This window comes from Castor canadensis, chromosome 2 (genome assembly GCF_047511655.1).
Source record: "Castor canadensis chromosome 2, mCasCan1.hap1v2, whole genome shotgun sequence".
NCBI lineage: Eukaryota > Metazoa > Chordata > Mammalia > Rodentia > Castoridae > Castor > Castor canadensis.
The window spans coordinates 3,105,768-3,130,405 of record NC_133387.1 but is presented as its reverse complement, the minus strand read 5'-3'; the positions used below and the strand labels follow the sequence as shown (position 1 = coordinate 3,130,405).

The 24,638-nt window shown below is 46.9% G+C and overlaps 1 long non-coding RNA gene and 1 other non-coding gene across 2 annotated transcripts; both read left to right on the top strand.

Annotated features, from left to right (window-relative positions):
• Window positions 1-3,662: 3,662 nt before the first annotated feature.
• Window positions 3,663-13,881, top strand: LOC141418612 (uncharacterized). The gene is made up of 5 exons (XR_012443264.1): window positions 3,663-5,037; window positions 5,299-5,620; window positions 6,159-6,509; window positions 11,337-11,514; window positions 13,712-13,881. It is a non-coding gene; the product is annotated as an uncharacterized lncRNA (long non-coding RNA).
• Window positions 13,882-22,450: 8,569 nt separating this feature from the next.
• Trnaa-ugc (transfer RNA alanine (anticodon UGC)) lies at window positions 22,451-22,527 on the top strand. The gene has a single exon. It is a non-coding gene; the product is annotated as a tRNA-Ala (tRNA).
• The last annotated feature ends 2,111 nt before the right edge of the window (window positions 22,528-24,638 follow it).

Below are 24,638 nucleotides of genomic sequence, written 5' to 3'. Positions count from 1 at the left end.
GTGGGCAGCTGGTTGGACCTTAAAAAGGCTTCGGTCTCCTCCCAAACTCAGACTCTGTGGCTGAAGATGGGGCAGTGGACACCATCATGGTGAGTGGGTCTGGACCATGGCTGAGGGCTCCCCTGCCTCCAGTAAGGCTCAAGTGGGCAGTGGAGCCCACTTCAGAGCTCTCTTCTGCTTTGGAAAGTAAAATGCCAGCATTGGATTTAAGTTAAAAAAGTAATGTCTCCTTCAATTCTATTTTTTATTAGCGCCAAAATATTAGCTGAGATTTGGGGAGAGTTTGCAAAGAAATGATTGTATTATGGGACTCAAATTTGCCATCCTTGGTTCAGAAGGAAAACCAGGGTGGAGGCCACAGGGCGAGTGAACTGGAGGTCCTGCGAGGCTGGAGAGCTGACAAGCATGGTGCTAGCATGGAGGACGGGACTCAAGACAGAGATTGGGAGGCCCTTAGCTTTTCAGTGGTCAAGGGCACAGACATGGGAATGAGTGGCTGAGGGGTGGAGGGAGGGTCAATGGAGGTCAAGAAAATGAGGAGTGTGGGAAGGAAGGCCGTGTGGATGCTGATGGCATCAAGGATGGTGACAGACTGCAGCAGCCTGTGCCCGGTGCCAATGCCATGGGTGAAGAGGGGAGCTATGGGAGGTCAGGAGGCCTGGGTGGGAGTAGGGAAGAGTTGCAGGTGCACACCTGAGGCAGTGGGGGAGTGTAGCAAAAACAGTGACACTTGAAGACTGAGGGGAAATCCTGCTGCCAGGGAGCCAGATACCCGATTGATGATGTCCCCTGTGACCTACTTCCTCCGGCTAGGTCCCCCCTCCTAAAGTTTGTAAAACCTCCCGAGATAGTGCCACCAGCTGGGGACCAAGTATTGAACACATGAGACTGTGGGGGACATTTCATGTTGATGTCATAACATGCAAGGCATGCACATGCCATATGCCACATGCATGTACACACACACACACACACACATGCATGCTCACTCAGTCACACAACTAACTCAAGTATACACACAGTCATGTACACACACCACAACACACAGGCACCTGTGTACACATATGTGCACAAGCATAGGCTCATGCACGTACTAGTGGACGTGTGCACTGCCCACACTCCTCTGTCTGCCTTCCGACTAGAGTTGAAGTGCTCACTCTCTGGCCAGCAACAAAGGGTGATGCCAGCTGACCCTCCCTCCCCCGTGCCCCTAGGTCACTCTGGGACTGACCTTGCCTGGCTCTGCCTCCACTGATTGAAGTCAGCCAAGGCAGAAGTGCAGGGCAGGCACTAGGAGGTCCACGCTTGGAGCTTCCAGTGTCTCTGCAGTAGACGGGGTGCACAGCACTGCCCCCACCCAAGGAAGATGTGGGATGATAAGCATATGGTGTTGCGAGCCAGGGAAGCTCAGTTGACATTTGGTGTCTGTTGCATAGATGTGGCTGACTGCTTGTAGGCTGATCTTCAGTCTCCAGCCCCTGGGAAGTCATGCCTGTATCTGTGACCCTAGGGCCCCACCACAGGTCATGTTATTATCATACGCTACCTGGCAGGGCCCAAAGCCCCAAGTAATCAAAGTCATTCTATCAGTCAGGACAATCCAAGCACAGCGGGTGGGGCTTCCATCTGGAAGAGGTGAAATTCTTAACTTCACCGCGGGTGGTAAGTTCTGCCTCCAAATCGGGACAACTCTGCAGGGCCACCCTGCATCCAAGGTGCCCTGTGGAATTGGCAGACTCTTTGTTAAGACCACCTTACAGCCCTGCTCCTTCCTCTGCTCATCTGCTACAGGTGTGGATCCCAAGGACACACCCCAATGGATGCCCTGCAGGCTGATTTGCATCCCTGTGTCTGTCCCCAGAGAGCCGGCTGTGGTCCCCACAATACACCTAGGTCCAGAAACTCTATGGGGCATAAGGAAGCATCTAGGCGTGTCCCTGGCATGCAAGAATGTTGACTGTCAAGCAGGAAATGGACGGTAAGTCTTGGGACAGTTGTGCACACAGTAGAGCACCTGAACTCTACTACTACGAGGAGTGAGCGTGCTCTAGTGTGGCATAGAACCAAACTTCGACCATACCGTAGGCATTTTTATCATTATTTACACACGGAGCTGTACCCTGCTGATATACGTACGTATTTATGAAAAACACCGAAGCAAAGCTGGCAGCATATTAACATTTGTTAAACCTGGGTAGTTAAAATTCCTCAGTGGTGTACTCCTCAGTGCTGATTTTCCTATTTTTATCAGTATACTTATTATCATTAATGGCTTACTGCTGACATTTTTGGCCTAAGGACCAGATTGGAGAGGCTGCTCTGCCATTCACAGGAATTCCTTGTGACTGCCAGGCCTATGTGCTCAGATGGGCCACTGCAGTGGGTCTTCTGGGCTGCAGGCTTCTTTGGTGAGCTCTGGGGCCCACCCCCCTGTGCAGCTCCCAGACAGCCCCTGAGAGCAGCCGTGGGTAGTCATGTCACCTGCAGACCCACAAACTCCTAAGTTCCAAGGTCTGGAGGTGCTGGGCAAGCAGTGCCAACCCTCTAAATGAGAGCAGGAGCAGGCAGCCACAACTGGGGAAGGGTGCGGGGAGCCACGAGGGGTGCAGGCCAGGTAGAGGTGGCCCACACAAGAAAGTTCAACAGACGCTCATTTTATAAGAGAAATACAATCATGCAGTACTCAACAGCAAGAAAATCTTCTGAGAAAGGTGTCAATAGATGATTTGGTTGTGGTGGGAACGTCACAGAGTGCACTTACGCAAACTCAGCTGGTTATGACATTTTGAGGCAATGCAATCTTTTTTTTTAAATTTTTTTTTCACATGTGCATGGGTCATTTCTCCCCCCTTCCCTCTACCTCCTCCCTCTCCCATCCGCCCTCTTCCTCTCCCCTACCCACTCGCTACCCAGCAGAAACTATTTTGCCCTTATCTCTAATTTTGTTGAAGAGAGAGTATAAGCAATAATAGGAAGGAACAAGGGTTTTTGCTGGTTGAGATAAGGATAGCCAAACAGGGAGTTGACTCACATTGATTTCCTGTGCGTGGGTGTTACCTTCTAGGTTAATTCTTTTTGATCTAACCTTTTCTCTAGTTCCTGGTCCCCTTTTCCTATTGGCCTCAGTTGCTTTTAAGGTATCTGCTTTAGTTTCTCTGCGTTAAGGACAACAAATGCTAGCTAATTTTTTTACGTGTCTTACCTATCCTCACCCCTCCCTTGTGTGCTCTCGCTTTTATCATGTGCTCAAAGTCCAATCCCCTTGTTGTGTTTGCCCTTGATCTAATGTCCACATATGAGGGAGAACATATGATTTTTGGTCTTTTAGGCCAGGCTATCCTCACTCAGAATGATGTTCTCCAATTCCATCCATTTACCAGCGAATGATAACATTTCGTTCTTCTTCATGGCTGCATAAAATTCCATTGTGTATAAATGCCACATTTTCTTAATCCATTCGTCAGTGGTGGGGCATCTTGGCTGTTTCCATAACTTGGCTATTGTGAATAGTGCCGCAATAAACATGGGTGTACAGGTGCCTCTGGAGTAACAGTCTTTTGGGTATATCCCCAAGAGTGGGATTGCTGGATCAAATGGTAGATCAATGTCTAGCTTTTTAAGTAGCCTCCAAATTTTTTTCCAGAGTGGTTGTACTAGTTTACATTCCCATCAGCAGTGTAAGAGGGTTCCTTTTTCCCTGCATCCTCGCCAACACCTGTTGTTGGTGGTGTTGCTGATGATGGCTATTCTAACAGGGGTGAGGTGGAATCTTAGCGTGGTTTTAATGAGGCAATGTAATCTTATGGACTGCTGTCACACACACACTGAAGAGTGTGGTGGTGTGGTGCTTGCCTGGAGTTCAGGAATTCCACTGTTCATGATGGAGTATATTTTGAAGGATGCGTGAATACAAAGGTGAGTTTAGACTACACCTGAAAGCAGTATGGTGCTAAGGACCGTGCTCATTTTTCTGTGAATTCCTGACTCTTTCCTCATCTTTCTGTTGAGCGCTGTGTTTGCTGGAGGGAGAATAATTTTCCCTTAATCCAGCATCAGACAGGTCAGTGGACATAGCGCCCATGTCTACCTTAATGACAGTTCTGAATTTGAGCCTGATGCAAGTGCTCACTATAGACATTCTACCTGGATCCAATGATGGTGGAGGATATCCATCAGCTTTGCTAGGGAAACAGGAAAGGTGTCAGCTCCTGTCCCCACTGTCTGGGTCCAGGTTTGTGCGGTGTTCCCTCACCTGCTGAGGCAGACCAAGCTGGACTCAGGCAGACAAAAGCGTGCAGAGTCCCACTTTGGGTGGACAATGCTTCTTTGTGTGGTTATTCCTGAGTTCCTGCCCTTTTCTTTGATTAGAAATGTCTGCTCCTTGCAAATACGATCTAACTCTTAGTCCTTTCTACTAAACCCGTGGCATTTGGTGTTGCAAGAGCAACAGAGCTGCAGATAGCACAAGTTTTTTAATTAGCTCTTCCTTCTGGAGTGAGCTGGGAGGGTCTCGAGGGGGAGGCTGTAATGCCCAGTGACAATCTACTTGTCTACAAATAAAAATGACACAGATCATAAACAGTGATTACAGATATTGAGGTGAACAGGGAGACGTCTCATTCTTGGTTAAGGTCAAGCAAATCTGGAGGCTTCATAGAGTAATGTATCCTTACCCCACCTCACTACAATTTAACTTTTTATATTTTTGTTTAGTGTACTGTGATGCCTTTCCCTCTCGTGGGTGTGTGTGCACGAGGGGGCTCTCTTTTACAAGGTTATTCGTTCCACTGGTGGGTAGTTATATTGGTTCTAATCATTTAGATTACAAACGGTAATATAACAAACACTCTAGAAGCAGCATTCTTCTGTCAAGAGCTGATTGATAGGCTTCATATCTCTTGTAACTTCTTCTCATGGCAATGCAGGAGATGGAGCACCCCCTTCTCTGCTGGACTTAATAGGGTGACTGAGCTCTCAAACCTGTGCAAGCTGAGAGATAACACATGAAATTTCAAAGTGGCTTTATGGACCTGTCAGGTAAAGTTGAGCATCTCACTGTTCTGTGAATGCCCCCATTCTTTTCTCCTCTTTTTATAGCGTCACAGACCTTCGTGTGAACGTCTAGGCACGGGAAGTCAGGAAAGTGAGCCCTTTGTCTGGGACATTACCAGCAGTGCTTTTCCCCACTCTTGTCTTTCGACTGTATGTACGGAACAAATGTCTGCATGGCAGGACACCACAATCAGACTTATTAATCTTTAATTTTATGCTTTTTGGGTTTTGTGTTTTATATTGTAGCTCCAGGCAATACAGGAAATCGCCTGCTAATCCTTCTACCACTGAAGGGTCGTATTTCTGCATTTGGGTCTAATGTCCATTTGGAATTTATCGTGGAGTCAGGTATGAGGTGCAAGTCCTGCTGTGTTCCACAGTTGTCCCTCCCACTGTCCACTGTGGTTGCTTTGAAATATGGTCACAGGAAGCCCAGAGAGCTCTTTGGGACAGTGAAAGCGCCCTGCGTGACTCTGTAACGGTGGAAACATGTCACAATACCTTTGTCCAAATCCGTGAAATGTGCACGAGCAAGAGTGAACCCTGATGTGAACTGTGGCTCTTCGGGGTGAGTGATGTGTTCTCATCGTTATGAAGCAGATGTACTCTCTGCTGGGGAAAGCTGTGCATGGGTCGAGTTTATATGAGATGTCCCTGCACTTTCATCTCAGGTTTGCTGTGAACCTAAAACTGCTTAAAAATTAAGTCTTTAAAACAAAGGCGGTAAAGTATAACATCAACAAACTTTATGCTGATTGCATATTGATATTTCTTTTTTGGTGGGACTGGTGTTTGAACTCAGGGCTTCGTGCTTTTAAAGCAGGTGCTCTACCATTTGAACAGTCCATTTTGGTCTGGTTACTTTGGAGATGGGGTCTTGTGAACCATTTGTCTGGACTGGCCTTGAATCACAATCCTCCTGACCTAGACTTCCAAATAGCTAGGATCATAAACATGAGCCATGGGCACCTAGATTCTGATAGTATTTTGAGTATTTTGGGTTAAGTAAACTGTGTCATTGCAATTAAATACATATATATACCCATGAATCTTTGACATTCCTCCCTTCAAAAGGTGCGGGCTAATTCTTGTGCTCTTGACTCTAGGTCAGACCTCATGGTTCGCTTCTAATAACAGAATATGTTGGAAATGAAGGTGTGTGAGTCCTGAGGTCAGGTGACACAGGGATTGAAGCGTCTGCCTCGCTCTGCCTTGGCTTTGGATCTGGAAGAAGTGGCCACTATTCTGTGAGGACATTAGAGCAGCCTTGTGGAAGAGTCACATGGTAAGGAAGCCAGCAGCCCAATACCAACTCACACACATGTCAGAGAGCGTCAAGGAAGCAGATCCCTGAGCCCATCATCAGCCAGCCAAGATCTGCACTGGACCTCCTGAGAGACCTCAAGTGAGAGCCCCCTGGCTGTCATTGGAGAATCCCCACCCACAGAAACTGCAAGGTAGGGCTTGTTTGTTGTGACTTCGAGGCACTAAGCTTGGGAGGATTTGCTATGCAGTGATAGGCAACTAATAAATTTATTTTTTTCTTTCTTCATACTATTTTACTTATTTTTAAATAAATTTGTCATTAGGATATATTCATCGTAACAGGGTGGGTGACTCATAGAAACAATTCTGATTAAACTAAAATTGTCCATTAGGTAACTAATAAATTTAACACACTGTTTCTCGTTGTTTGAAGATAAAATATCCTCACAGTCTCATGTGTTAACTCTTCAGTCCCCAGGAAGTGGCACTGTTTTAGGAGGTGGGGCCTAGCTGGAAGAGTAGGACACTAGGAGTGTGCCTTTGAAGGGTACCCTGTTCCTGGCCCCATCTGTTGGGCACTCTCTGCTTTCCATGCCATCCCACCATGACCGTGATTCATTTTCTCAATCTCTCTCTCTCTTTCTCTCTCTCTCCCCCTCACCACCCCCCCACAGCAATTGAGCAAACTGACCATGGGCTGAAACCATGAACAAAAATAAACTGTCTCTCCCAGGTATTTTTCACAGCAACAAAAAAGTCTGACTAATACAGAAAATTGGTACCAAGAAGTGAGGACATTGTTGTGATTACCTGACAAAGCAGTTTGAAGCTTTTGGAACTGTTTGTGGGGGGATTTTGGATAAGTTTGGAGAAACCAGCTGGAAAAAGCTTAAGAAGATGGAGGTGCAGCTTACTGGGTTGGTTATTCAGGTGGGAGCTCAGAAGACCAGAATGCTGAGAGGAAGGTGGATAGCCAGGAATGTACTCCCAATGGTTCAGATGGGAACAAGAACCACACTGGGAGTTGAGCTGCAGTCCTTTCATGTTGCCTGTGGCAGAGAACTTGTTTATATTTTATCCATGCCCCGAGACTTTGTGGGAAGCTCAGATTAAAGGTAATAGACTGATGAACGTGGTGAAGGGAAATTCCAGGTAGCTCAGCATTCAGGGTTTTGCTAGTAGCTTTGTGTGTGTGTGTGTGTGTGTGTGTGTGTGTGTGTGTGTGTGTGTGGTACTGGGGCTTGAACTCAGGGCCTACACCTTGAGCCACTCCACCAGCCCTTTTTTGTGATTGTTTTTTTAAGTCTCTTGAACTATTTGCTTGGGCTGGCTTCAAATGGAAATCCTCCTGATCTCTGCCTCCTGAGTAGCTAGGATTACAGGTGTGAGCCACAGGCACCTGGCCTGCTAGTAGCTTTTTTCTAGGCCATTTTTTTTTTTGAGACAGAGTCTTGCTATGTCACCCAGACTGGCCTGTAATTCACTAGGTAGCTCAGGTTGGCCTCAAACTCACAATCTTCCTGCCTTAGCCTCCCAAGTGCTAGGATTGTGGGTGTGTACCACAATGCCTGATTTACACTGGGAAAAAAGAAAGGTGCCTTGAGAACATCTAAGGAATTGCCTGGGCCCCACATACCACAGGCTTCAGGGCATACAGGACTAAACTCATCTGAAAGACTTTGCTTGCAGGAGAGAGCTCCCACGCATCCTGCTGGCACAGGGTCACCCAGGGAAGTGTTTCTCCATGTTTAGTCATCCAGGTACTAAAAATCCCCTGCAGCTATGGTTCAAATGGGCCCAGCTGCTGCTCAAGCTGGCAGCAGACCAGGTTACCTACATGATGCTGGCTTTGCAGGCAGAATGCAATGTTAATGAGTCATGGAGGCTTCCCCCCCAGATTTCAAAGGAAGGCCTGAGAAACAAGGCAATGTGTAGCAGAGTGAGGATCCCGGCAGGGAGCTCTTGAGAGGGTGACGCATGAAGCTGAGGGTGAAACCTAAGCTGCAGTTGTATGTTGGAGATCCCAGGAATGTGGATGTCTGCTGAGGAAAGCTGCAGGCAGCAAGCCACATCAGCTCATTGGAGCTCACATCAGAGCACCACATGGCCCAGGCGCTGGACATGGAGCTACAGGATTTAGTGTTTTCCCTGACAGGTTTCAGCCCTGCTTTGGTTGCATCCTTCCTTTCTTTGCCCCATTCCTCCATTTTGAAATGGGACTGTTTCTTCTGCATTGTATATTGGAAGTGGGTAACTGGCTGTTCAAATTTTACAGCAGCTCACAGCTAAGAGCTAGTCTTGAGTCTCAGAGGAGACTTTGAACTTGGGCTTTTGACCAGTGCTGGCACTGTTGAGACTTTGGACACTCTTAGGGATGAGCTGAATGCATTTTGCATTATGAGGTGGACATGAGCCTTTGGGGGCCAAAGGCAGAATGTTTCGACTTAAATATAAAATGTCCTTACAGGCTTATGTGTGGAAGGCTTGGTCCCCAGCTGGTGGTGCTATTTTGGGAAGCAGTGGAAACTTGAGGAGGTAGGACCTAGCTGTGAGGCAGGCTAGTAACAGGGAAGAATTGAGCCCTGGGACTGGCCGCTCAGCAAAAGGTCACTCCATGTTGAACTGCTCCTTGTCACCCTCCATCCCCAGTACCATCCTTAGACATCCCTCTTGTGTTCATTTTGTGGTTAGGATTGCAATTGTAAATTCCTTTGCAGTTGTAAATTTCCCAAAATACACGGGAATCTCTTGACTGGTTCAGACCAGAAAATGGTGCATGTCCTGGTAAGAGGGAGTCTGTCCTCTATCTGACCTCACAGGTAAAGCCCTCTAAGACCTTATGAATATTGGTCACATCTCATACACATAACTAAGACCTTGTCAATCAAACCTGTCAATTACCCTGGCCCCACCTAAAAAGACCGCCCAGGTTTTCATCATTTGTTCTTACAACTTATAAATTGCCCTTTGAACAAATATTAGGGCTTCTGTGCCATCTGACCAAGGCCCACCGGCTTTCTTTTATGGTGCCTATACCTTCCTTTCCCTTTCAATAAAACTTTGCTCCTCTTTGCAGTCTCTGTCTCTGTCCAATGCTTTCTTTTCAAATTGCAAGGACCTGAGACCTTCTCCACCAGGGTCTTCCACTGGTAACAGCGGAAGGGAGGAGGTCACTGGGGGCTGGCCTTTGAAGTGTATCTTGTCCCTGCCCTCTTCCTGTTGGTCTTGCTCTACTTCCCAGATGCCATGTTCCTTGACACCCTCCCCACCATGATGCTTTGGCTCACCACAGGCCCACAGCAAAGGTGCCACAAGACCATGAACTGAAACCTCTGAAACTTGAACCAAAATAAATCTTTCCTCCCTTAAGTTGGTGTTCTTAGGTATTTGTCACAGCACAAAAAGCTAACTAACACATCATTCACTGGACAACTATTTTCCCACTGATTTGAGACGTCGCCTTTTCTATGATACCTTGCTTTATAGGTTTGGATTGATTTCTTGGTTTTCTATTATGTTCTGAACTACTGATCTGAGTTAATCATGAAAGACTGTTTTATGTTTCTTCTTTATATTTATTGTTGTGCTGGGGGAACATTGTGACATTTGCAAAAGTTCTTATAATATGTCAAATTTATCACAGTTGAATTCACCCCCTCATCACTCTCCTTTATCTCCCCCATTCCTGGAACAGTTTCAACAGGTCTCATTTTCCATTTACGTGCATGTGTACACAGCATTTGCATCATATTCACCCTCCTACACCCTTTCTCCATATCCTCCCCCTCCCTCTGGCACCAAACCCCCAAACAGGACCTGTTCTGTCCTCCTGTTCTCTGATTTTTTTTTGCAGTACTGGGATTAGAACTCAGGGCCTACACCTTAAGCCACTCCACCAGTCCTTTTTTATGATTTTTTTTTGACATAGGGTCTTGTGAACTATTTGCCCAGGCTGGCTTTGAACCACAATCCTCCTGAGCTCTGTCTTCTGAGTAGCTAGGATTACATGCATGAGCCACCGGTGTCTGGCTGTTCTCCAATTTTGTAAAACAAAACAAAATGGCATATTTGTTTGTATAAGATAGCTATACAGGGAGTTTGCTTGTGACATTTCCATGTGTATATGTTTTATAACCCAATAACCCAATAGAGATTGGTTCATCTCTATTTTCCTCCTTTCTACCTAAGTCCCCTTCTTATGATAACTTCAACAGGTTTAAAAGTTCTATATTCATTTTTGTATAGGAAGTACATCAAACATATTCACCTTCTTTTTGTGTGTGTGTCACTGGGGTTTGAACACAGAGCCTCATGTTTGCAAGGCAGGCACCCTACCACTTGAGCCACTCCACTAGTGAAGAGATTTTTTTTTCTTTTCTTTTTTGGTGGAACTGGGGTTTGAACTCAGGGCTTCCTGCTTGCAAAGCAAGCATGTGTAAAGTAGGCACTCTACCACTCCAGCCATACCTCCAGCCTCATATTTACCTACTTAACTTCCTCCTTTTACCCTGCCTCTCCCATTGGTGCCCCCCCATAGCATGACCTGTTTTTCATAACATTGCTGTATTTGTATTGGGTCTATATTCCACATATGAGAGAACATGTGGCCTTTGTCTTTCTGAGCCTGGCTAACTTCACCTAAGATGGTGTTCTCCAGTTCCATCCATTTATCTGCAAATGACAAAATTTCATTGTTTTATGTTTCAAATCTTGCCTACTCCCTTCTTTAATCTCAAAAATTGTTTTTATGATTTGGGGATTACCTTCACTTTATAAGGCAAATTAAGGAGAAATGCTTTGTGATGTTGTTATAGACTAGGTCCCTAGGAAACAGATCCTGAGATGAGGATTTGTATGTGGATAGTTATCAGAGTGTACTCCTGGGATCCACACTGTTGAGGGCAGTGGGGAAGCAGGACTGGACAGAGAATTGTGGAGCTGAGGTCAAGTGTGGAAGAGGCCGTGACTTGTCCATGGGCGTTCTGAGGCCAGCCTGGCGGTGTTGATGTTTCTTCCAGTTGAAGCAACTAGCAGTCACTGTAGAGGAGCTGTCCTTGGGGAAAGAATTAGTCTTGGGTGAGGCAGCTCCCTCATGGCAAGTTCTGAAGAGAGGTGCAGATAACCACACTCCTGGCATCTTAGGAAACACGTGCCTGAACAGGTCTGGAACGGAATTCGGCAGCACACACACAGATGGTGAGTCAGGTTATGTCTGAGTTCTCACTTGTAGAAGTGGCTTTTGTGTCCCTTGGGGGTATTTCAAAGCAGTTCTTGTATGGATCGTGCTTGTTGAGGCTTATTTCTAATCATTTTAAGTTTTGTGTTGTCAATACCAACAACTAGTTGTTTTGTGTTTGATACGTGAAAGCTGTTGATTTCTGTGTTATAATTTTGCAGGCTGACATCTTACTGAATTGTCTTATTGTTTGGTAGGAGAGCAGAGGCTCATGATTGGATTTATGCCATTGTCATGGGAAAGGGTTAGTCATCACAGGACTGGGTTTCTTATAAAATGAAGTATTCCCCCCGCCCTGTTTTCTGTGTGTGTATGTCTGTCTATCATGTCATGACACAGAAAAAGGGCAGAAATAACCCCTTGATCTTGGACTTATCAGCCTTTGGAACTGTGGGAAATAAATTTCTGTTTGTTATAAATTAGCCTGTGGTGTTCTCTTATAGCAGCACAAAGCAGGCTAAGACCACTGATAATTACCGTAATACAGCAGATAATTTCAGCGATCGCAAGTCCTTGTCTTGCCTCTCATACGAATTCTAGCTTGTTACCATTAAGCGCAGTACAGGGTTTGGGGCTCAGATGGACAGATCTGCTATGGTAAAGTAGTAGACTTGCTGGAGATACAGCTTGGTCATAGAGTGCTGGCTGAGCCTACACGAGGCCCTAAGTTTTCTGAGCACCAGAGAAAAATGAACTGATATCCTTGATGACTTAAAAAAACCATAAATCTAGAGCTCTGTTTTGTTGTATCACAGCCTCACCCTGAACCTTCTCAAAGATACACATACAAATATTTTAAAACACAAGAATTCAGGACTTCTGATTAGTGGCAGTAATTTCACCAGTGATGCTCTGAGCTCGCCCTGGTTCTGACCCTGATGGCTAATCCTGGGCCACTCCCTCAGCTCATCCTTATCAGACTGGACATTCCAAGAAGGTCTCGTTAGTCCTTTCTGTCTCTGAAACCTGTTATTTTATGGCTATATACATTTTATGACTACCGCTCCTCATTTCGGTGAGGCCCCTTTTTGTTCCTCTTGGGAAACTTTGCTGTGTTACTTTCCTTTAGGGTTTCTATCTCACCCTTTAGACGTCTGCCCTCAGAAATGTTTTATCTTGTTTTCCTTATCTGGGAGGAAAAACTGCCATGTCTCCACACCTATGTGTGAAGCTGGTTTCTCATGTCTCCCTAAATATTTTGCTTTTAAGTATGCCTTCCTTTTCCTTTAGCTAAAACAAAGTTACTTCTGCCATCCGTCCCTTTATATCCCCAGGGTTATTTCTGTCATTTGTTCCTAGGGACATTTCTGCCATTTTATTTCCCATCACATTTGTTGCCTTACATTCTCACGTCAGAGGAATGAAGTGTTTGTGTGTGGTTTGGCCTCACCTGTCTCAAATGCTATGAGAGGCCAGTGAGCTGCAGCACCTAAGTCCAGTTCTGCCTTTACCCCAGCACCCCTGACCCCAGCTCCCCTGACCCCAGCACCCCTGACCCCAGCTCCCCTCACCCCAGCTCCCCTCACCCCAGCTCCCCTCACCCCAGCTCCCCTGACCCCAGCACCCCTGACCCCAGATCCCCTCACCCCAGCTCCCCTCACCCCAGCTCCCCTCACCCCAGCATTCCAGAGCAACAATGTCCTGGTGGCTTCTCTTCCTTGGACTCAGACTTGGCGGACCCTGACCATGTGCTTATCATCCAGACTAAGCATGAGCTGCGGGTGAAGGACTCTGGGTAAATGATGGTCACATGCTTTTGACCATCATGCACAATGAAAAGTAAATTTGACATTTTGGGGAGAAAATGTGTGCAGGTAACTGAGAAAATTTCATGGAACTTATTGGGTACAAAGAACTCCAGTCTATTCCAGTTCTTAAACACTTCATCCTCACTCCCTCACTCCCTCCCTCACCCATCCTCTCAGGATGACGGAGGCTGGACTAGGATGACGGAGGCTGGACTAGCACTTCTAGGCCCTCCATGCGTGGTGAGAGGGATTCTGCAGGCTCCAGGTGCTTCAAGCAGGGATCTCAAAGCCTTCCAGAAGTTATTAAGTCGGGGGATGGTGTTTGTTTTTAAATCATTGTTCCTGCTAATTTTGCCCCAATATCAAAGCTACAGATGTTAACCATTGGATATTTGTTGATTTTGCACAGGTTTTGAATATAATTCATCCTCATGAAAAACTTGGGAAGCTTGTTGATAAATGGTTTTGCATCAACCAGCGAAAATTTTAAATTGCCATTTATTTTCACATTAACTCCTGACTCCATGACACTCCAATTATGTCAACCATGTTTTAAGTTCTTGAAACAACTAATGGCTCCTGAGGTCACTTACAGGTGAGCCTCTTCACTTCAGCCATTTCTGCAGTTGAAGAGAAAGCTGGAGGGCAGAGGAAGGGGCTGGGGGCTGGGATGGGGGATGAAGGGTGAGGCATCACTGCTTATCCAGCCATGGCCACCTTCAGCGGCACAGCAAGCATAAGGACATTTTTAGGATGGATACAGAGTGGTTTGCAGAACTGAGAGGAAGCCTGGAAGCCAGGTGACTCAGGGATAGCCCTGGGCTTTCTGAAGTTGGGTGCTTTGCCCGGGCTGATGCAGCTGTGTGTATTGGCTCCAACTGTTTTGGGCTCATTATGCCATCTTTCTGCTCGAGCTGCCAGTTATAGGACAAAGCATCCTGTTGGGTGTGTGACCCCAATGTGGGTGACACACCTGTTCTTGCTGCTTATAAGAGAGGATTAGAGTGGACCGCTCTGCCTGACTCATCCAATGAGAGATGGCCAACCTGGGTTCTCTCACCAACAGACAGACTGCAAGCGAGGTGGCACAAACTGTCCAGTATATGTTATGCCCCAGACAGCTCTTTCCTTAGAAGGCTCTGAAAATGTGTGCTGTGGGAATTCAGAAGAGAGAAGGATCCAGCTGTGAGGGGGGCTGTAGAGGACGCTGCAGAGGACAGAGGACCTGGTCCCTCTGGCTGTGCCCTCACACTGCTTAGTGTACCCATGGCTCTAGGATTGGTGATGATGATAACTCCCTTTCCTACATGGAAAGGATCACTATCCTGTCGGGTATGGAAATGGACAGTGGCATTTACATAAAGTGCACTTGAGGCACACAGCTCTATGTACAGCAGGTTGTGGAAGTCGACGGGAGGCGGTGAGGCTGCACTGGCTTCACGGGTAGTTGGATGCATCACAGATGTCAGGACGGGGCAGGACCTGTGTGGAGCAGAGCTGGTCAACAGTGCCCAGGTGCTGTAGGTTTTTTCATAGCATCCTGCACCCTCACCCCCTTGTGTCACTGCTATGGCCTCTGGTGGTGCCTGACCACATTTCCTGAGCCACAAGCTCTGAATGTGTGGTGAGAAAGGGTTTGTGCTGAGTGATCACAGAGAGACACAGTCTCCTCGGAGGCTGATACTGTGTTCCAACATGTAAGTCTTCGTGATCAGCACAGGGTCTTGTGGTGGTTTTGAATGTCTCACATGCACCAGCTCAAAGGAGAGACTCCTAGAAGCAGAACAGACAGACTAGAAAGAATTTAGAGGTTTTCTGTGAAAATAGGAATCTTCGTATGTTGACTCCGGTGATACTGGGGTTTGACTTCAGGGCTTCTTGCTTGCTAGGCAGGTGCTCTACCACTTGAGTCACACCCTCAGCTTCTATTCTGACTTCTTTCAAGTTCAGACTCACAGGCACACACAGATGCTGACACACGCATAGGACACGTACACACGTATGGACACACACACAGACACACATATATATGCAAACACGTGTATAGACACATATGCATGGACACACACAGATACATGCAGATGCACACACACACACACACACACACACACACACACATCTTTGCTCAGGAAATCAAATTCAACTTTTTTGAAGTGCTGGTGACTGATACAAAGAACTCAAAGATAGGCAGAAAACACCTCCAACCAAGCCCTCCCGTAATGTGAGGTGGGCAGCAAAGACACTACAGAACACATACGGTGTCAAGTCCACTTTCTCTGCATGAGGACACAGAGCTCACAGGTAAAGTGACTCCTGCCTGGTGCGGTCTTCCTGTTTATTCAACTGGCTTTGGCTTTAAGATATTTTAAGTGACTTACAGACCTATTGGTTTGTTTTCCTGAGGTTATGCTGATGATTTTGCAAATATAAAAATGAGCAACTGTAGCAGCACACAGAATCCAACTCTATTTTATGAGTTGCAGTCATTTGACAACAGGCTTGAATGCACACATGTAGGCTCCTCTCTGCATTAATTGCATAAAATGTTCTCTTTTTCAAAGTGATGCCCTTGTATTGCCATCTGTTTTCCTTTTGTGATGAGTTCTGCAGAAGACAGATGTCACCATGATCCTACCATTGGTGGACAAGAGGACAGACACCACGGATCAGTCTGCTGCCTGTGTTTTCACACTGAGTGTCCATGGTTCATCTATGGATTCTCCCCTTCACAAAACTACTGATCAATGAGTTATTTCTTCTTTAAAATATAGCTCTCTAGTGTATATTGCATAAAAACCTCTAAAAGTTTCTTCAGGTCTAAAACTGTAAGATTCCATTAATAAAAATTTATTGTTCTCACTGCATGCTGACTGACTTTAGTCAGTCTCAGAAGATAGTCAAATTCACAGTTTTCAAATGGAAACAATTCAAACAGATGCTGCAGAATTTTGCTACAGGGGAATGGACATGGCCTTCAGACTGACCAAGGTTGCTGTCAGAGGCTGCAACCATCTGAAACATGGGACAGGGCTCCTGCAGGGGAGTTCAAGGGCCTGGCTAGTTCCAGCTAGAGGACTTTGCAGTACTGGGGATGATTTCTGCTGTGCAAATCTTCCTGCCTCAGAACTTTGGCATAATGGACAATCTGCACAAGGATTTCCAGTCTTGTCCTAGAGGGTGATATGCCTGTTGACATGCTGCTCTTGTCTGTGTGATCCTGAGGGCCAGGCAAGCCTAACAGGGTGGGCTGTAAGGAAGGAGGAGGACAGGCACCAGCACGTACCGTGGAACTGTCACTAAGGAGATACTTTACATATACTCTTCCCCTTAACCTCTTCTTCCCCACGATTTTGTCTGCTAGGTTGTCCTCAATTTGTGTCTGAAAAGACAAAGGCTCAGAGAGGTAAAGATCACACAGTTAGGAAGCAGCACAGCCATGATGCAAAAGCAGATGCTTGAATTTCCAGTCAGCCTGATTTATTATCCCAAGCAGGACCAAGTGAGAGATGGCAGCTCTGACACAAGGGGACAGCTACAAACTTATTGCAACACCTTCTGGAGCACCTTTCAGGGATGGATCTCAAATCCTGTTCCTGTCCCTTAATCAATGCCTGTGCCAAAGCATGACAGTTCCAAAGTTCAGGCTAATCTGCTCTCTGTTGAGTGACAAGATAGCAATTGCAATAGTCAGCTTTCCATCACTGTGATAAAATACCTGATGTAATCAACCTGAAGGAGAAAAGTAATTTTGGCTCAAGATTTCAGGGGTTTCCATCTACGATCACTTAGCTCTGTTGCTTTGGGCCTGTGGCAAGGCAGAGCATCATGGTGGAAGCTTGCAGTGGAGCACAGACACTCATCTCACAGTAGTCAGAAAGCAGAGAGGAAGGAGCTGTGTCTTCTAACTTCTAACTTCCTCCCATCAGGCCCCACTCTTAAAACTTCCAACACCTTTCAAGAGTGTCACCAGCTGGTGACCAAGCCTTTAGCAAATGAGCCTTAAGGGGACCTTCAAGAGCAAACAATAACAGCAATTATACGAAAATAGTCACGACATGCTGGCGTTAATCCAGACCTTGTATTCAGGCAATCCCTGAGGTAGGTGGTGGTGTCCTCATTTTAAGACAAGAAAGGCAAGACGTGATCCTACATCAGATGAACACAGCCCAAGGTGTTAGTGACCCACGGGTCTACAGCATGCCACCCCAACCTGGGAATCTGAAAATAAGCAGACACATTTTGCAAGTCAGGACTCTGCGAGTCACTTGGCTGAGGGGCTCTGGCTCAAGGTCACTTGACTGGGTGGCTGAAGGTCCCTTGGCTAGGTGGCTGTGGATCAGAATCCCGTAGCTGAGTGGCTCTGGCTCAGAGTGGCTTGGTTGGGTGACTCTGGTTCAAGGTCACTTGGCTGGTGGCTCTGGCCCAGCGTCTGTCAGGAACTGGGCTTGGCTGAAGTGGCAGTTGTCTGGAGCTCTAGCTCCCATGCTTACCCACATGGCTGTTGGCAAGTCGTAGAAGATCCACCTCAGCTTCCCCATGCAGACCTCTCCACAGGGCTGCTCACAGCACGGCAGCCAGTTTCCCCAGCACAAGCGAGGCAAGAAAGAGCACAAGAGAGATCCAAGAGGTCGGCCAGTTCTTTAATGACCTAAAGTGGGATGTGACATCCAACCATTGAAGCCTTATTCTCTTCACTAGAAGCAAGTTGGTAAGTCTGGCCATGCTCAGGGAAGTGAGGTTACACAAGTTGTGAATTCCAGGGCTCGGGATCTTTGAGGGCCACCTCAGAGGCTGCCTGGCACACGCCACAGCCGGTAATCCTGTGATCAAGATGTTCCTCTCCTGAGAGTCATCATCCGTGCATTTCAGATGTTCAATCCTTTGTAAAGTTATTGACTTACACTTTTCCTGAGATACTGGCTTTTTCAAAAGAAGCTGAATTTAAGATAAATGGGATATAATTATGAAATCCTTTGGGGTTAAACTTGACCTGCAAAGTTGTGAAAAAGAGATGAGGCCTGAGAGCAGAGAGTGGCTTTGGTCTCACTCTAACACAACCGTAGAAAACTGCAAATTGGTTCTGTGATGTTTGAATTAGTGGAGTCGATGTTTTGAGGACTTCCACTTAAAAAGAAAGACAAATGTGAACACCTTGCAGCATTGGTTTTATCAAAATCGTTGCCTGAGTAAGTCTTCACTTACTCGGAGCTCACACTTCCTATTGGCTTCCACCAGAGAAAAACCTATTCTGCCCAGTGAATGCTTGTGGCCAGCCTGGGCTTCTCTGGAAAGGGATGGTAGAACAGAAGTCTCTGCACTTTCTTGCAGAAACTGTTCTTAATATGCAGACACAGTCACTGATGTGACAGTTCCACTTACGACTTTTGACTTTATGATGGTGCAAAAATGATATGCTTTTAGTAGAAACTGTACTTTGAATTTTGATTCCCCCTGGACTAGATCCCCAGGGGAAACAATTGACACTCTCCAGGGTACTACCACATAAAGATACCACTAAATTATGTACAATGTTCAGCACATTGTTATAAGACAGACTTTCTTCGAGCTGGTGTTGTCCACCTGCAGGCTAATGTAAGGACTTAGAGCACGTTCAAGGTAGGCTAGGCTGAGCGAGGTACACTGGGTTAGGTACATGAAATTCATTTTCAACCTGTGATATCTTCAGCCAATATAAGCCCAGCTACTTGGGAAATGGAGACTGGAGGAGCTCAAGTCCAAGGCCAGCCTGGGAAAATTTGGCAAAAGCCTATTTCAGAACCAAAAGGGCTTGGGCATAGCTTGAGTTGCTAGAGTGCTTGCCTAGCAAGACCAATCACCAGTACTGGGAAAAAAAAACCCAAAACTGTAAGATATTTTCAATTTAGGAGAGAACTAGGAGAACATTGCTCTGTCATAAACTGAGCAGTATTATAAGGGGTGAGTTGTACACAGTTCTGAAGGAGTTAAGATCCACCCTGCAAAGTGCTCTTAACTCTGCCAATATTATGCATCATACTGTACCCCCCCAGGCCAAGGTGTTACATGGGGAGTCTGTTCCATTCTTTTTCTTTTGACAACCACAACAGTATCCAACAAATTCTCTACAATTGTCTCAAAACACTCATTTTTGGGGGGACAGGTTAGGTACCAACCACCTGAACAATGGAAGTCATGGCACCTGGGCATCTGATTTTTATTGTGCTGTAAAGAATTCTGTGTAGTTCTGTCTTGATATGCGCTGTTGTCCTTACAATAACTTTGCTTAAGAGTGTTACTTAGACAGGAACGTTCTTGTTTGGGACTTGAAAAATGTTTGCTGCTTTTACCACCAGAAAGTGAGAGGAAAGGAGAAAATACAGAAGAGATACCCAGCACAGCAAGCTCCAAGGGCCTCTGTCTCCTGCCTGAGTCTTAAACATGGCAAGTGTGGAAGCCACCATTCTACAAGGAGCACTGCAAGCCTTCCTTTGGAGAGATTGAATGTCCTGAGTTTTCCCGGACATTTGAATTCTCAGTGTGTGTGTGTGTATCTTATGGGGCAAATGACTGCCTGTAATCACTGTTTAACATGGAGCTCTTATACATGCGTGTTCTGTGGCATGAAGATATTCAACTCCTCATCAGGATTGGAGCAACTGATGAAACATAATGGTCAGTGGTGCCCAGCACCTCTTCTTGCTGCTAAATCCCAACCTGACCTCTTAGAGTGCCAACTCCAGGGTAGACCTCGCTGCCAGTCATCCATCAGCACAGCTCTGAGTTGGGTTCCTCACACCCCAACAGATGAAGCTGGATACCACAGCCCAGATACATCATAGCTCAGCCAATCACATCATTCAGCTTCCAGACAATAATGCACTTTGTGTCTTTGAGTTTGAAAGGCCACCCCATTCTTGCTGCTCTGAACCGTGTCCTCAAGGGCCCACCCATAGTCTCTCTTGGGTGGAGGCTCCCTGTGGACAGTGAATTCTGTTACTCAGTGCAAAAGCTTTGGGCTTTAATAGTCATTTTTTCTTTTACAGTGGTTTGTGGGTATTCCCATAATCCATTTCCTATTAATTAATTCAAATAAAGGTATATAATAAAGTGTGTACCAGTGATCAAACGTTGTAGCATTATAGATGTTTTTTTGGAAGTTGGAAACAAATGTTGCCTGTCTCCCAAATCTTCTCCATCTGAGTGTCCAGTACCCCCACACACTTACACATAGGGTCCAGTCACTCTGTGGAGTGGTGAAGCTGGCACAAGAAGAAGGGCCTGGAGGGAGAGATACCTGTGGTGTTGCTTAAACTCGGGACTCACAGTTGTCTGAAGCCAGCCCAACCCTTGGACCTTTCAGCCATGGGAGCCATGCATGATTTTTTGTTTGAGTTAGTTTGAGATTATGTCATTTGCAACCTCGGTGTCCCCACTTACACTGGATGCTTCAGTGGGCCACACAATCCAGTCTTGTAGAGATGGCTGCTTATGCATGTCCTTTGTGTAGATGAGGTGACAGCCAGCAATGGATTGCTGCCTCACTTCCTCTCACCCTTAAATTCTCATGGATGTCCTCAATACTGCTCCTGGCCCACCCTGTCCCAGTCTGGATCATCCTCCCTCAGCATTCTGGATTGCTGAAAAATGTTGTCCTCTGCATCCAGGTCTCAGGCACCCTGGGATCAAGTCAGTTCCTTGCAGTCACCTAGAGTCTATCAGGCAGCTCTTGTGGATTCTGCCCCAGCCACAGACCACACCTTACCCGAGACCTCTCTTTCCTGGTGAGGATGCTTGCCTCTTTGCTACTGAGCACTCCTCCTTCTGCTTTCCTGTTTCCAGGCCTTCCCTGGCCCTTGTCCTGTTGGGACATATATTCTACTGGGCAAAATCAGCATTAAATTATCAACACCTTCTATGTAAAGTGCAGTGGCACAGTGCAGCTCTTTTTCCTCCTGAGGTGGCTACACTCTGAAGAGGGAAATTTTGACCAGGATGTTGGTCAAAACAGCAGTCTGAAGTGCTTCTACTCTTTCTCTTCCCTCCCTCACACTGATCCAGATTGACCCAGACATGTCCTCTGTGCCCACCTTCCCCAAATCAGAAGTGACTGCCCTACCGGGCAGAGAGCGGCACTTCTCATTTTCCTGGCGATGACAGATGCTGCTGCAGTTTCTAAGGAGATTAAACCATTAACTGGGCATCCTTGGCATCCCAAAAGTGTCTAGGCTGGAGAGCCCCAGGCCCTCAATTTATTACCAGGAATAATGGGTGAAAGGCAATTACGTGCTGATCCTCAGCCAGCCTCAGTGAAGGGGTGGAGAGCTGTGACGCCTGCCTCTGGGTCATATCAGGATTTGGATCCAGAGCCGAATTCAAAATTACGTAAACTGAAAAAATTGATTAGCTCTGGTGCCGTTTGGAGCGCACCTCTCTGAACTGCCCACAAACCCTGCAGGTTAGAATCTAATGCATGATAATTGCACTGATTTCCAGGCAGAGGTTTAAGGTAGATGCAAAGCAGGTGAGGGATGCTCAGAGCCTGTCTGGCTCCCTCTGACCTGTAAGACCTCTTCTTTCTCTGTCCTCTCCACAGTGCACCTCAAACAGGCCCAGGTCCGGGTCCTCGGTAAATGAAGGAGCTTGCTAACACGCTTAGATGCATGTGCAGAGAAGGATGTGTAGATGAGGGCGAGGCGTCTCCCAGGAGACTGGAGAGGATGGGTTCTTGGGTGTCAACTCCAAAGACCTGGGCAAATAGCAGACAGTTGCAAGTCCAGGGCTGGCGTCCCGGGCATCTGTCAGACTTGGGCCTGTTCAGCCCAAAAGGCATGGGGAACAAGGGTCAGGACTGAGGATCCAGCTGGCTTCCCATAGTCACCGCAGGCCTTAAGTCACATGCTCTTGAGTACAGGGACCCTCACGCTGTCAACTCGCTGTCAGTCTCTCACATCCCATAGACCTCCCTGCCAGAGTCAGTGTTCTTACTCATTTTAACCAAGTTAAAAGTTCAAGATTCAACCATTTTGGTCCACAAGGAGATGGGAGTTTCACAAGGTTCAGCTAATAATAGCAGTAAGTGATTTTCCTAATAAGGGCCTCCCAGATCGTTGGATTCTGAGCATTAGGGTCCCAGAAAGTGCATGTTGAAGGTATGAAATACACAGATGGGGGCTGGAGGTGTGGCTCAAGTGGTAGAGCACCTGCTTTGCAAGCATGAGGCCCTGAGTTCAAACCTCAGTACGGCCAAAATGCGTGTGTGCATGTGTGTAAACAGGATGATGACTCTTGTCTCGGTCCATTCTCCCTTGCAGTAACATAACACCGCAGTCTGCAATGAAAAGAGACTTATGTTTTACAGCTCTGCAGGCTGGGAAGACCAGGAGCATGGGCTGGTGTCTGGTGGGGCCTTCCTGCTGCCTCTGAGCGGGGAGGAGAGCACCATGTGGCTAGGAAGTGCACGTGAGATTTAAAGAGCAGGGCTGAGCTCGTCCTTTCATGCAGTGCCTACTGCCTCAATAATGGCCTTAATACATTCCCCACAGAGCCCCGTAACCCGCCCCACCTCTTAAAGGTCCTCCCTCTTAAAACTGTCCCGGATTATAGCACGAGTTTGGAGGGGTCAGTCACACATGGCAGAGCTATGGTAGACCCTGTGGTTGCCAGTGCCAGACAGTTGGAAGGATGTGGCTGTGTGACCTTATGCAGAACAGGCTGACTGCTCTGTTCCCCCTGTCGATGAGACCCATCTCATCCCAGGCTGCTGAAACTGGACTTGGACTCTGTGCCTTGGTGACTCAGGCAGCATGGTGTATGGAAGGGGGAGTTCTGGAGTCAAAATTTACACGCCTGGCTTCCTAGTCCTGATTCTATCCTACTTATCCCCAGGGTCCTCCATGTCTCTAAAGAGATGGTATTCATCTTCCTTTTGGAGGACTGTTATTTTAGTGGGTATCCACGGGAATCTCCCCCTTCTCTGCACTGCCATCCCCTCCCCTGTGGCTCCAGGTGTCTCCCACCACACTGCTTCTGTGACTCCTGACAACCAGCATCCTTGCACCCCTTCCTGAGAAGAAAATGAACCTGCCCAGCAGTTGACGTCACCATCTGGCCAAAGCTGCTAGAGCTGACAGATGGAAAAGTGAGAAACAGATTCCACTGCAGGGAGCCCGGCAAGGGCTGGCCCTCCCGGGGCCAGGACCTTCCTCTTCTGAATCAGCTGGTCTAGACAGCCAGCTTGCAATCCTGGGTCTGCCTCTCACTCACTGGGTGACCTTGAGCAAGTTATTTTCACTCTCTAAGACTCTTTTCTTCATCTGTAAAGTACTAGCAGTGACAGTTCTTCCTCATAAGGTGGCAGAGAGGGTAAATGAGAAAAAAAGTCCACGAAGCAATTAGCACTGGCTCCCTGTAAGAGCTGGGTGAGTTTTATGATAGCTTGGGTGTGCAGATTCCCTGGATCCTCCCCCTGGAGGGGACTCCCTCTGTTACAAAGGATGCAGATAGCAGAGCTGGGTGGGAAATGAACACAGGGGCTACTCGACTTACGATGGGCTTATGTACAATAAGTTTATTATACATTGGCGATGTTATGTCAAAAATGCACTTTAGTAGGGCACTGGTGGTGCAAGCATATAATCCTAGCTACTTGAGAGGCTGAGATTGGGAGGATCATAGTTCAAGGACAGCCTGGGAAAATAGTTCACAAGACCCCACCTCCAAAATAACCTAAGCAAAATGGACTGGAGGTGTGGCTCGAGCAGTGGAGTGCCAGCTTTGCAAGCATGAAGCCCTGAGTTCAAACCCCAGTCCCCTCCTCCCAAAGAGAATGCATAACATATGCTTAACCTACATTGTAGCTTAGCCTCATCTACCTAACGTGCTTAGAGCACTTACGTTAGCCTATGGCTGGGCTAACATACAGATATTTTAATGAACTGCTAACTATCTTGTGTAATTTATTGCACACAGTACTGAAAGTGAAAACCAGAATGGTTGTTCGAGGTGTTTCATGCCATCAAAGTCAAAAATTATGAGTAGCACCATTATGGAGGATCATCTGTTCATGGAAAATTTGATCTTGGGTCAAGGATTTCAGAACAACTTAGGTAGCCTAGCAAGACCTTCTCTCCCTCCCTCTCCCTCCCTCTCCCTCCCTCTCCTTTCCTCTTCCTCTTCCTCCTCCTCCCCCTCCTCCTCTGCCTGTGACCTGCATGGGTGTGCTGCGTGAACTTGACTAAGAGCAGTGGGGAATGAGAAATAAGACACACACAGACATACAGACATAAAACAGAAAAGCTGGGGATGGGAGGACTGCACATTCTTCATGGAAAACATGAGCGCCTACTGAGCCAGTGTTT